The sequence below is a fragment of the Panthera onca genome, chromosome B2 (genome assembly GCF_046562875.1).
Source record: "Panthera onca isolate mPanOnc1 chromosome B2, mPanOnc1 haplotype 2, whole genome shotgun sequence".
Classification (NCBI taxonomy): Eukaryota; Metazoa; Chordata; class Mammalia; order Carnivora; family Felidae; genus Panthera; species Panthera onca.
The window spans coordinates 65,283,006-65,296,344 of NC_138343.1; positions in this window are offsets into that span (position 1 = coordinate 65,283,006).

Below are 13,339 nucleotides of genomic sequence, written 5' to 3' on the forward strand. Positions count from 1 at the left end.
GGTAATTTACACACTTTGATCCATCACTGCAGGCTTGAAGCTGCTTTTTTCCTTTCCTGGAAAAAAAAAAATACTTATTAAGCAGCCTGTTAGGAAAAATATAGTTTCCTTTCTTCTTACTTGCCCCTTAAAGCAAAAATGCAATTTTCAACATATAGAAAAAAACAGACTGAAAATTCTTAAAAATCAGCATTGCTTTTATGCTTCTTTTCTGTCTTCCTCCAAAACCAGTCTTTTTTTAAGTGGCCAGTGAGAATACATAAATGAAACTGGATTAAAAATTTGTTTTTAATATGTGAAGAGAATACTTATAATGTGAAAATATTCTGGAAAAAAAGAAATTTCCCTAAGAAGCATAATTAAAATCAAGGAAAGAAAATTAGAGGAAAGATATTGATAGCCTACATGGACTCTGATTAAAATTAAAATCGAAAGCATATTGGAATAGACTGATATGTCTGGCTGATAGATCTCTTTTTCTTATTATTGCTCTGCACAGTAGCAGAGAAATGGAGGTGAAAGGCATTTAGGAGCCTTGAGAATTAGCTGTATTTAACTATCTCTTTTCATATAAAACAAAATTCTATATGCCTACGTATTTGTCTTGGGGTGTGTAGGTGCATGTGTGCGTGTGCATGTGTGTATGCCTGTAAATTAACGTATAGAATAGAATTTTAAAATAATTGTGATGGAATGAAATTCTAATGTGTCTAATGTGACCAAAATTTCAAAAAACAAATATGGTGTTGAAGGTGGGGAACTAGGCTGTTGGTGTTGTCTCATTGGCAACTCTGGGGTGTTTCTGTGGTGGAATGTTAAACTGCACTGCCCCCCAGTCTACCCTACACTGTGAGCTAAATGAATGCCTCATTCCTCAAACTCCAGATCTGGACTTGAGGTAGCAGATAAGAGGTAGCTGTACTCATTGCCAGGCACACACTCACTCACAGACTTAAGTATACCCACAAACCAGTTGTGTTCGTGGGTAGTACGGGGAGGAGAATATACACTCACATATCATAAGTGGCCACCACAGCACTTCTTTTCCTAGCTCTAAGAACATTTTGTGTAAACTTGAAGACTTAAGTGGTTAAGTAGGTACAATGTTTCCTTTTAAAATATCAAAATTACCAAAGTTTGTGTCCTTGACTGGGCCTGCGTATTTCTGTTTAGCCAGAAAACAGTGCATTATGGATGTCTCAATAGGGTGTATTAGGATGATGGATGAAGAGTTTCTTTTTTTTTTTTAAGTTTATTTATTTATTATTTTGAGAGAGTGAGAGTGCAAGCGAGGAAGGGGTGGAGAGAGGGAGAGATAGAATCCCAAGCAGACTCTGCATTGTTAGTGCAGAGCCTGACACAGGGATCAAACTCACTTAAGTGTGATCATGACCCAAGCAGAGATCAAGAGTGGATACTCAACTGACTGAGTTTGTTATGTGAGGCAATTACACCAGAATAACAATTCTGGTCATCCAGAATTCAAGTCAACATTGATAGACTTTTATTAAATAAAACTTATTGAGGCAACTGGGTAGCTCAGTTGGTTGAGCATTGGACTTCAGGTCATGATCTCAGGGTCAAACCCTGCATCAGACCTGTGCTGACAGCTCAGAGCCTGGAGCCTGCTTCGGATTCTGTGTCTCCCTCTCGCTCTGTCCCTCGTCTCTTCCCTCCCTGCCCACATGTGCTCTCTCTCTCTCAAATATAAATAAACATTAAACAAAAATAAAAACAAACTTATTAAATAACTGTATATTCTGGCCTTTGTCTACAAAATGATGTCATATCAGTTTTTAAGATCCACATGCCCTCTTGTGATGTCAGTATGTCATCCTTTTCAGAGGGTTTAACAGTTAATTGTTAGAGTCTCCAAAAGGAGGATGAAACTGGCGTGAAACTGGCAACTAGTCTGTCAGCTGCAGCCCATGATCCATGTTTTCCATCTTGTTCTTTAGCTCCAGCTCCCACTTGTCCATTATCATTGGCCATGAATCTCTATGGAGATCCACAGACATTGTTGACTATGCCTATTGTGAGAACACATAAATATCAAAGTTGTGTCTCTCGGAGTTTCCAAAGCTTCCAGTCTTTGGTTCTCAGAGTAGTCTGGGTTTTGGAAAGAGTGTGGAGAATAATGTGCTCTTCCATTGTCTCTTTCCCATTAGCTCAGAGTTAGCTTATATAGATCCCTCAAAAACAGTTTTTCTCTGATCCCATTCTTTTCCCTCTAATGAAAATGTTTTTCTTCTCAGAGCTACAAAATCTCTTCAATCTCCATTTAGTATGGGTTTTCCCGTACTTATGCATAAACAAAACAAAACAATACGACCCCTTCCACACCAAATTTTTTTTTAATTTCAATATTTTACCTAAAATAAAGCATCTGAAGCAAAAGAGATTTCCAGTCCTTAGTTCTTATACATAGAAAATAACTGGAAGTTTTGAAATTATAAGTTTTTGTTTTTATTTTGTTTTCATTTTGTACCGCCCAATAAAATTCTTGGCTTAATTAAAACTGCTTATAAGACGTATACTTATGTCCTCAGCAGTCTCTGATAACACACGGTCTTTTTTTAAAAAAAAAATTTTTTAATGTTTACTTATTTTTGAGAGAGAGAGACAGAGAGCTAGTGGGGGGAGGAATAGAGAGACACACAGAATCTGAAGCAGGCTGCAGACTCCAAGCTGTCAGCAGAGAGCCTGATGCCAGGCTCGAACTCACAAACCGCGAGATCATGACCTGAGCCAAAGTCAGATTCTTAACCCACTGAGCCACCCAGGCACCGCACGATAATACATTGTTTTAAATGAAGACCTAAATCATGTAATGATGACAGCAGATTCTTAAATGATGCATCCTTGCAAAGCCCTACTCTAGAAATCATGATTTCTTTGTTCTTATGTATGTAAAACACCATACCAGATGCTTTAGAACATGCCAAGATACCTATCCTCCATGGCTTATAGCCTGGAAGAAAAAGGATCGATCAATTGATCTATGTATCTACCTATCTTATGTGAAAAATTTATTTCCAAGATAATCTGGGAATAACCATGATTATCTAAGGGAAGAAGAGTATATCTTTGGTTTGAGTTTTTAAGAATTCTTGGAGTAGAGATTTGACTTAGGCATTGAGAGAGAAATGATACATCGATAGGCAGCTGTGAAGGAGAATGTCATTGCCCACAGCCCTGAAGTAACCACCTGGACAAAAGTATGGATGCATTGAGATGTCAAAGGATGGTGAAGAAGGAATATTGTGAAAATTGAAGGTGGTAAACTGAAATAATCAGATTATTGAGACATTTGAGCAGCTGGCTAAATGTTTGAATTTAATTCTCACTTAAGTGAATGGATATTGGATTTTTGAGGCAGAGGAAAAGTATGATCAGATTTGGGCTTTAAGGAAAATATAAAACCTGTCAACTTAAAAAGTAATAGATAACCTTAAAATAGAGAAAATGAGAGAGGAGAAATATATAAGGGTTTATTGTAGTGTTAAATGCAAGCGATACATACCAAAGACACACAGCCTATTAAGATTGCCACATGACATCAACAATAATGACACTAACAGGAATTGTGTACTTGTCCCTGCTTAGCTCAGGATCAAATATCAATTTTTTGCTTCTTGGGAAAAAAAACAAAGATGAATATTTTATTGAATTATATTAAGTTAAATGAACCCCATCCAGAAACAAACTGCCTTGCTTTAAGGAGTCTGTTTTCTCTAAATGGTCTCATTGTTTATATAATAACAATAGTGGGGAACCTGGGTGGCTCAGTCAGTTGAGCGCCCAACTTTGGCTCAGGTCGTGATCTCGTGGTTTGTGAGTTTGAGCCCCACATTGGGCTCGCTACTGTTAGTGTGGAGCCCACTTTGGATCCTCTGTCCCCCTCTCTCCTCTCTCTGTCCCTCCCCCCACTCACACTCTCTGTCTTTCTCAAAAAAATTATAATATTAATAATAACAACAACAACAATCATGAATTGTGGTTGTAAGATTCAGTATGGATTTGTCTTTAGGTGCTATCATCTTGAACTGTATTGCAGCAGTCTAAAAATGTTTTCAAAATTGTTGTCCCTTGGAATCTAGAAATAGGCCTGTTGGCCATGAACTATGAGACTAGCTGAAAAAATAGCAAATGAAATGCACATTATTATTCATAGGAACAATTAGGCTAGTCATGCTATAATCAAGCTATCAATCTTATGTTGAGCTGTTTGCTGTCCCTGATGGCTTCATTATACAGCTAAGTCAGGAGGAGGATACTGCCAGTAAAATGAAGAATCCCTTCCACTAAAAACAAAAGCACTAGAGGTGGGGATACAGGAAGATAGAAGTAGCTGATGTATTTATAGGGAAAGTTTTACCTTCTTACTGAATTATCAGGGTTGTACATAACTTCAGAAAGTTTAATTCCAAAATCTCACCACCATTATCTCTTTACTGATTATAATCCATAAATGTTGCTTGATGATTTATTCAAGCAATGTACACCAGGCATTCATATAGCTCAAGAGGTTGAAAAATTAAACGTAGTTTCTTGATAGTTTGCTATTAATCCACAGGGTTTAATTGCTGTTCTTACAGCTTTTTCATAGGAAATAAATACTTTCTCCATAGAGTCACGATGCCGTATCACTAATGTGTGTGTGGAGCACAGGCTTTCTCTAATTAAAAAAGGAAGGAAGGAAGGAAGGAAGGAAGGAAGGAAGGAAGGAAGGGAAAGAAAGAAAGAAAGAAAGAAAGAAAGAAAGAAAGAAAGAAAGAAAAGAAAAGAAAAGAAAAGAAAAGAAAGAAAAAGAAAAAACACATTTATAGCAGAGGTCAGGAAACTGCAACCCCTGGACCAAATTTGGCCTGCCACTTGTTTATGAAAGGCCTACAAGCTAAGAATGGTTTTTACATTTTTAAAATGGTTGGTTAAAAAATCAAAAGAAGAATAGTATTTTATGACATGTAAAAATAAAATGAAATTCAAGTTTCAGTATCCATAAATAGTATTATTGGAATAAATCATGCCCATTCATTTATGTGGCTGCTTTTAAGCTACAGTGGCAGAGTCAGGTAGTTGGAACAGAGACCCTGTGACCCACAAAAGCAAAAATATTTACTATCTGTGCCTTTACAGAAAATGTTAGCCAAACTCTGGTTTATAACATTCCCGGAATGAGGAATCATATAAGAAATTAAGAGTCACTTTGTTTTTGTTTTTTAAGCCAAGAAGTTTTTAAAAAATTATAGCTATCTAGTAAGAAAGCAAAAGTTTTCTTTACAAGGTTTCGTTTTGTGTGACAGAAATGCCAGAATTCTTACTCTGGTGCCTAAAAGAATGTGATTTTGAACCATGTGGAAAAATAAGGGTGAGCCAGTAAAATAATACATGAAAGGACATAGTGTAGGCCTGAACTCCCTGCAAGGCTTGAGAAAATATAGAGAGTTACGGAATGTGTGCCTGTTTGCATTTCTTTCTGGCAGGCATGTAAAACTGAACTATTTATAGTGAGTCAGGCAATGGCTACATGCACTTCAGCTAGAGAACTACCTTAGAAAATAACAGGAACAGTTTTCTGGATGAAGGGGGAGAAGAAAAGCCTCCCTTAAATAAACCAGAATTTTAAAAAGTCAAAGAAAAAGAAGGATGTGGTACATACTTGAAAACATGAGAGGGCATGGCTGCTACTCTGACTTGAAAACTCTGCTTTCACCAACTCTGAGGACTTCACGGTCCCTCTACCATGCAACTGGCACAGCCACGGGTTCAGCCCTCTAAACTAGTAGCTTAAACCCATTCCAACACACACAGCTCCTGTTTCCAGTGCCCCCCATGTAAAACAGAAGAGGAGAAATAAATAATCTTTGGAGGTGTCTGTTTTTATTCTCTGTTCCCTACAGATCAAGAAAACAGAACCCGTCTCAGTGGTTTTCAGGCTTCCGTGGCAGCTTGTGGCGTTTAGTGGCACCACAGCACAAATCAAAGGAGCAGATCAAACTGCCGCTGCTATGGAAAGAGACGCAGAGCTCAGAGGGAGCCATTTACAGTCCTCTAACATGATGCAGAGCCTCGCTTGGGCTTCTAGAACTCGGAGGACGTACCAGTTTGAGCATATTTCTGTGTACGTCACTAGGATTCATCTGTTGCTTGTAAATAAAAGGACAAGCTCTGTGTTTCAGGACTGAAGCCCCCAGATGTCTGAACAACACCACTGTGCAGTGCAGCTGGTATTACAGAACCAGAACATGACACTTTCAGGGACAACTGTTGCTTCAGGGCCAGCATCCTACTGCTTTATTGGCATTAGCTGTTGGCTGTTTCGCTAGCTTAGCTGTGTGGCCTTATCTGGTTTTGATTTGATTGCCCTAATTTATTCCTCGGTTCATTGAATTTGAGCAGCTGCTCCTAGATTCACTCAACCTTTTCTTGCTATCATCCATCCTTGCATACAGCTCCTTATCCCTAAGTATCGAAAAACGGAGAAGCATTTTCCTTTGCTAAAACAAGTAAATTGTTCCTAACTAACTGGGTGGGTTTAGTCTGATAGATCTGATTCTCACATCTATACTTTCTCTGAGATGATTCTATGATTGTTCTGAGATCTTGCTGTAGATTTTGCCCCCGTTTCCAGTAATCAGACAGACAACATACTATAAGTTAGCAATTTGGTTTTAGCTGTTGGTTAACTTTTCTCCATGTGTGACCCTGGAGTCTTCATTTCTGATTCAGATGCTTGGTTTACAGCCTTCATGTAAATTCGGAATTTCATTGTGTGAATCAGTAATATTTTAAACGATGTTAGAAAATTGACAGTCATCCTGTAAAATGTAATGAAGACAAGAAAGAAAGCAATAACGGAAGATGAAATAAGTGCTAGAGGTTGGCAATCAACAAAAATCGGTATCTAACTGTATCTAACAGTTTGTATCTAATACTTGTAAAAGTAAAGTCTTAAGTCCAATGATAGGAGGAAGATTCCATTCTATTAAGAGCATTGTATGAAAGGTAAAATGTACAGAGTGTTAGGTATACCAATTTTATTTTAGAAACATTATACATATAGAGTAGAGATTAATAAAAAAAAAAAAAACTACCCCTTGTTCTATTACATTCTAAACTCTAAAATCACACTTAATCTAGGGGCGCCTGGGTGGCTCAGTCAGTTAAACGGCTGACTTCAGCTCAGGTCATGATCTCACAGTTTGTGAGTTCAGGCTCTGTGCTGACAGATTCTGGGTCTCCCTCTCTCTGCTTCAGATTCTGTGGATGCTGCTTCAGATTCTATGTCTCTCTCTCTCTCTGTGCCCCTCCCCAACTTGTGCTCTGTCTCTCTCTTTCTCTCAAAAATAAACATAAAATAAAATCACAATCTAGACTCCTCCATTTTAGCAAAATGTACAATACTGTGTTGATGGCTAACAATTCAATCACTTCCTTGTGGAAAGAGGAGATACAAGATATTCAAAAAGAGTCATTACAAAATCTCTTCAACTATTCAGTGGAAAATGCAAGTGGCAACTGTTCCAACAAACATAAAAGCACTTATAATGCATGTAAAGCAGGCCTTTAAAATTATGATCCCTAACTTGTTATAAGCAAGGGCACATAGGATTTGGAATAAATAGTCCTGGGTGATTAGGACAAGTCATTTCAATTTACCAAATCTTAGTTTCTTTCCTATAAAATTGGGGATGGAAATAAAATAAAAGTACACACACACACACACACACACACACACACACACACACACACAGTGGGGATGAGAATACTGGCCCCCCAGAGTCTGAAGAAATGAGATAAGTATGTGTGGAGTATTTACATAAAATCGATTTGTAAGTTGGGGAGCAACTACATGAAAGTGATTTTGATTCAGTAAACTGATGCCAATAATAGTGATATTGGTAGTGATTGTTGTTTCTGGAGCACCTGCTAATATTAAGTCTTCTGCAAAGAGGTTATATTATACTTTCTCTAACCTATATGACGACCCTGAAAAGTTAGATACTGTTATTACTCCTCTGACTACAGGATACACTTCCTGGGAGCTTAGTTCCTAATTATATGTACACAGCTTCTTTGCCAGCTGTTTTGTAGATAAAGGCCTAAATACTGGACTGTCTTATTTATCCTTTAAAAACTGGCTTCAGCTGCACCCATGTCCTCACACTGGGCCTAGGACCCATCCTCTTTGCTTCAGTGGCAGTTCTTCCCTTCTCTGAGAGTTTAGACAATATCACAAATAAACAATGTAAGATACATAAGGACTTTTAGGGAAGAGGAGGAAGGAGGAATTCTTCTGATTTTACATATATGACCCGAAAAAGCAGTGATTTGGAAGGAAGAGCTCAAAGATAAAATTAAAACTGTGGGTCTGGGGCTGAAAGATGTTAATGATGCTATTGGTTAAGGGGGCGGGGGAGGGAATTCTGTTCCTTTAAAAATTTATTTCTTCTGGGTTTTCTTATTTGTTTTAGAACTGTGAGAGCAAGTGCTTCCCTCCATGAACTGCAGATTTAATTCTATAATTTTCTAGGCGAAAGAGACATCTTGATGAATGACAGTAAAGGGATTTAGTGGAAAGAACAGGAGGCAGTAAAATATCGCCTGCCGCGGTGCCAAGGTGGAGTTGAGGACACGGTTCCCAGGCCTTGCTTTTGCTCAGTCTCCGATTTGATGCTGCCCCAGGGCTGTGCCCACCTGAGTACCCACCTCATGCAGGCTCTGTTATGGAATGATGCCAAAGCATATTGTGCTTTAGATTATAAAACTCCTGTGTTTTGGGATATTTTTACAAAGAATAATAAATTGTCAGTTCTCAAAGAGACACACTGAGATGTGTGGGAAATGGTAAATCTGTGAATGAGAAAAAGAATCTCAAACAGGTGCTCATATTTCCACACTGATAAATTACAGAGAAATGTCTCTGGCACAGTTTTCCTAAGCCTGAATATTGCTCTGAATGGTTGTCTAGCCATCACTAAGCAAGCAGGGCTTGTTATGACCTTCATGGCCCTTAGCCACTTTTGGCTTTGTGGGCCCCTTCCTCCATAAAAGTCATAATCAAAAATTTTTAAATATTTATTAAAGATTATATTTTAAAGGTATTCATATAAAGATGAATATGTTTATATTGTATATTGAAACATTTTATTTGACCTAAAAGTTCATTTTTCCTTCTAATTTTAATTTAAATGAAGATATTTTATGAGCCCTTAACCATATAGATGAGCCCTGGACATGTGCCTGCTGTGCATAACAGGTAAGCCAGTCTTGATATAACTTAGTTCCTAAATGAGGAGTTGCTATAACTATGTTCATAAAATGAGAGAGGTCTTTATGTTTTTTAAATTGAGCTGTTTTTATTATATTTTGACATCAGCATTACAATACCCTGGTACAAAGAATAGGGAATTTTCCTTCTATTTTATGTTTCAGAACTAACTGAATGTTGTAGAGTCATTTTTTCTTCAAACTAAAACCTATTTGTAAATGCATTTAAACCCAACTGCTTGAGGAAGAGAGTTCTTGAGCAACTTTTTTTCACTTCTTTTTGGTTTACTAATTTATTTCATGTTTCTTCTTCATGTAAGCTAATTTTCTGAGAAAAAATATCCATTTTACCAATTTCCTTATATTTATTGGCCAAGAATTATATATCATGTGTTCCTAAAACTTTTATCGCTCTCAATCTGTGGTTGTTTAATACTTTTCATTCTTAATGTTCAAATGGTTTTCTTTCTCTTTCTCTGGATTTGCTATGCTAGAGAGTTGGTTATTTTAATCTCACTTTCTAGTGAGATTTTTGAGGTTTATTGATCAAATCTACCATTATGCTTTTAACTAATTTTTATTTCTTTTTTTTTTTAATGTTTCTTTATTTTTGAGAGAGACAAAGTGTGAGTGGGGGAGGGCCAGAGGGAGAAGGAGACATAGAATCCTAAGCAGGCTCCAGGCTCTGAGCTGTCAGCACAGAGCCTAATGTGGGGCTTGAACTCACAAACTGTGAGATCATGACCTGAGTAAGTAGGACGCTTAACCAACTTAGGCATCCAGGCACCTCTGTTTTTATTCTTTATAACTTAATGAAGGAATTTAAATGATATATTTTCTTCTGACTTTAGCTTTGGCTACAGGCTGTATGTTTTTGTATATAGTATTTTGGTTTGGTGATTTCTAAAAAGCCTTTGTCATTTTAATTTCTTCATAATCCTGTAATTGTTTATGAAAATTCCAAGTGATTATTGATTAATTCCAAGTCATTATTTTTGCCGCAGTTAAAACTTAAAAAAATAAAATTTCATTTTCATTTCATTGTGCTAAATATTTGGGCTGTACATTTTCGGTTTTGGAATTAAGATTTTTTTCTGGACTAAGAATTTTTAGATGTTCTGAAGACAATGGAAAATAAGATGCATTCTCTATATGGTAAAAGTGCAATATAGATATTTTAAATCTAATTGTACTATTCAGATTATATCCCTCTCTTTTTTTAGTCTTTATTTATTTTGAGAGAAAGAGACAGAGAGGCAGAAAGAGACAGAGAATCCCAAACAAGCATGGTGCTGTCAGCACAGAGCCCTATGCAGGGCTCGATCTAAGAAACCAAGAGATCGTGACCTGAGCCAAAATCGAGAGATGCACACTTAACCAACTGAGCCACCCAGGTGCTCTGGGATTATGGATCTCTCAAATGCTTATTTGTGGTCATATTCCTTTGTCAAAGATTAAGGAAAATGTGTTAAAAATCTCTCCAGTTACATATTTCTATAAATGTTTCCTTTTATTGTTTAGTGGTTTTTCTTCCTTTATGTATCTCACTGTGACATATTCAGTTCATTAATGTTCATTAAAATTACACCTACATAATGATTTGGACGCTGTTGAGATAACACAGTCACTTTAATACCATAGTTAACATTTTTTTATTCTGCATTATTTTTTGTCTGATAGTAACTTTTTCCTTCTTTCTCTTCCTTTACCTACTATCCTTATATTTGATATCTTGTTATCACTTTTTGATATATTTCATGCTTAGCCTATCAGTAGGCATTGTTTTTGACTCAGTATGAGTGGTTTCTTTTTTTTTCTTTTATGTCTTTATTAGAGATATTTAAGCTATTTATATTTAAAAAAACAAATATTAAAACTTTCTGTCACTCAGTTCTAAGATATCTGGGTTGAGTTTTGTGTGTGTGGTTTTTTTGTTTGTTTTTAGGTTTTTTTTTTTTTTTGCTGCTAGAGAATTCTTTATCTTTGCTCTTTTGATATGTATGTTATTCTTTTTTGTTCCTTTGTTTTGGCTTTCCTATAATTTTGAAAGCTATATACTTTATTTTTCATTTTGCTGATGTTTAACCCTGCGTTTTGTAAAAGTAACCTCTTTTTTCTCTTTTTTCCTCTTTTTCTCTTTTTCTTATCCTCTTTAACCTCTTTTTCTCTGATTACTAAACACAAAAATGAAATATCTTTTGAAAATTTGAAACAAATGTTTAAAATATTTTTATTTCTCCTTGCTACATGTTGAATTTTCATTCTTTATTAATGCAATTATTTTGAATATATATTACCATTTTTATTACTAGTTTTTTACATTAATAAATTCTCTTTAACATTTAAATTTACTTTTAAACAGTGTTCCCTCATCCCTTCCTTGTGTTTTTACAGATTTTCGTAGGGGAAGGGAAATGTTCATAGCTTATTTATATGGTCTGTGAATTTCTCAGTTTGTGCCCTGACACAGGGCTGGATCCCATGACCTTGGGATCATGACCTGAGCCAAAATCAAGGGTGGGATGCTTAACCGACTGACCCACTCGAGCACCCTTGCTGGGACTTTTATATATGAATCTGGAAAGAAAGAAGTGCTTTCTTTCCTCAAGTCAGATAGTATAAGGATGTGACTTAGATGCTCCTTATGTATAGAAAAGCCTGAGATTATGAGGCAGGCTTACAGGAGAGGATGGGATAAGAGATGAAGGGAAAAAGAGAATGTCTTGAAAGTATCATCTAAGTCCCTAGAGAAAGACATCAATGCCTAAAGTCAGCTCCTAGTGTTTCTGTACATCACGTGAGCTATTAAATTTCTTTAGTTAAATACAACGTTATGCTAGTTAAGTACACTATTTTCTTATTCATCTTTCAATTATAAGTACTTGGTATACTTCCTGGCTTGCACGTAACAGAATCTCAATAGGTGTTTGTTATACAATAGATGTTGTTCATTTTATAGCTTCTCCATAGTGACATATGTCTTTCCTATCTCAAAACTTCAGCACCCAACAGTAAATCCATTTCATTCATTTTCCCCTGTTTTCTTCAACCACAAGTGCTTGGAATTTTCCCTGGAAATGTGGCCCAAGATGGTAGTTCTCCTACCAAGTTCACTATGATGCTAGTTTACTGGGATTAAATTAGGGAGGAAAAATTATATATCTAGGGCCAGTTCAAGATTTTCCACTTTTTTGGTGTTTGATCTCTATCTTACTTTTTTCAATCCTTGCTCCACTCATAATTGGAAAAGGTAAGGAATATTCTGTTATTGAGTGCAACCTCTGGGAAGACTTTCCATGGCATAGTCCTTGGCCATGGGCCTTAGAGGCTATTGGAAACCTCAGGAGTAGAGTGTCAGGTTCCAGGTACAGTCTAGATTTTTTGACCAACTTATTGTGTGACTTGCACAAGTAATTTTGCTTCCGAGGTTTTCAGCTTTCTCACTTGAAATATCGGGATTTGGGTCAGATGTTTTCTAAGATTTCTTTCATCACTGGCATGGTATGATTTCATGAATCTTTGCAATCAAAGATGTTTCATCAAAATGAATTTTGTTGTGTGTCAATTATAGGACAACAGTATTCCTTATATTTGTAGATATGTCCTGATACTGATATTTGATCCTAAAACATATAGCATGCACTCTATCAGCATGTATCTCTGAAGGATTGTTCTTTATGTGTCTTAAATATTAGAACTAAGACACATTTCCGGATATAAATATATATATCTATATGTATATATATACATATATATCTATATGTAGGTCAAATACTCTGTTATGGTCTTTCATTTTTTTGTATGTGAAATTAAAAACACTGCTTGAGTAGGTAAGAGTAATTATTGTGTACATTGTAGTAAAACAATATTGACTGGAAAAGAAACTTCCTTCTATGCACCTCCATTTTAATATAAAGAATTTGACCTAAAGAAAAATATCACTCAATAAATTGACAGTAATACTTTTGGCAAATAGGTTAAAATGGTGGGCAAGGCACACATCAGAAGTCAAAATATTGTGAATATTTATATTGTTCTTTGTAGATTTCACGTTCTCCTTTCTACT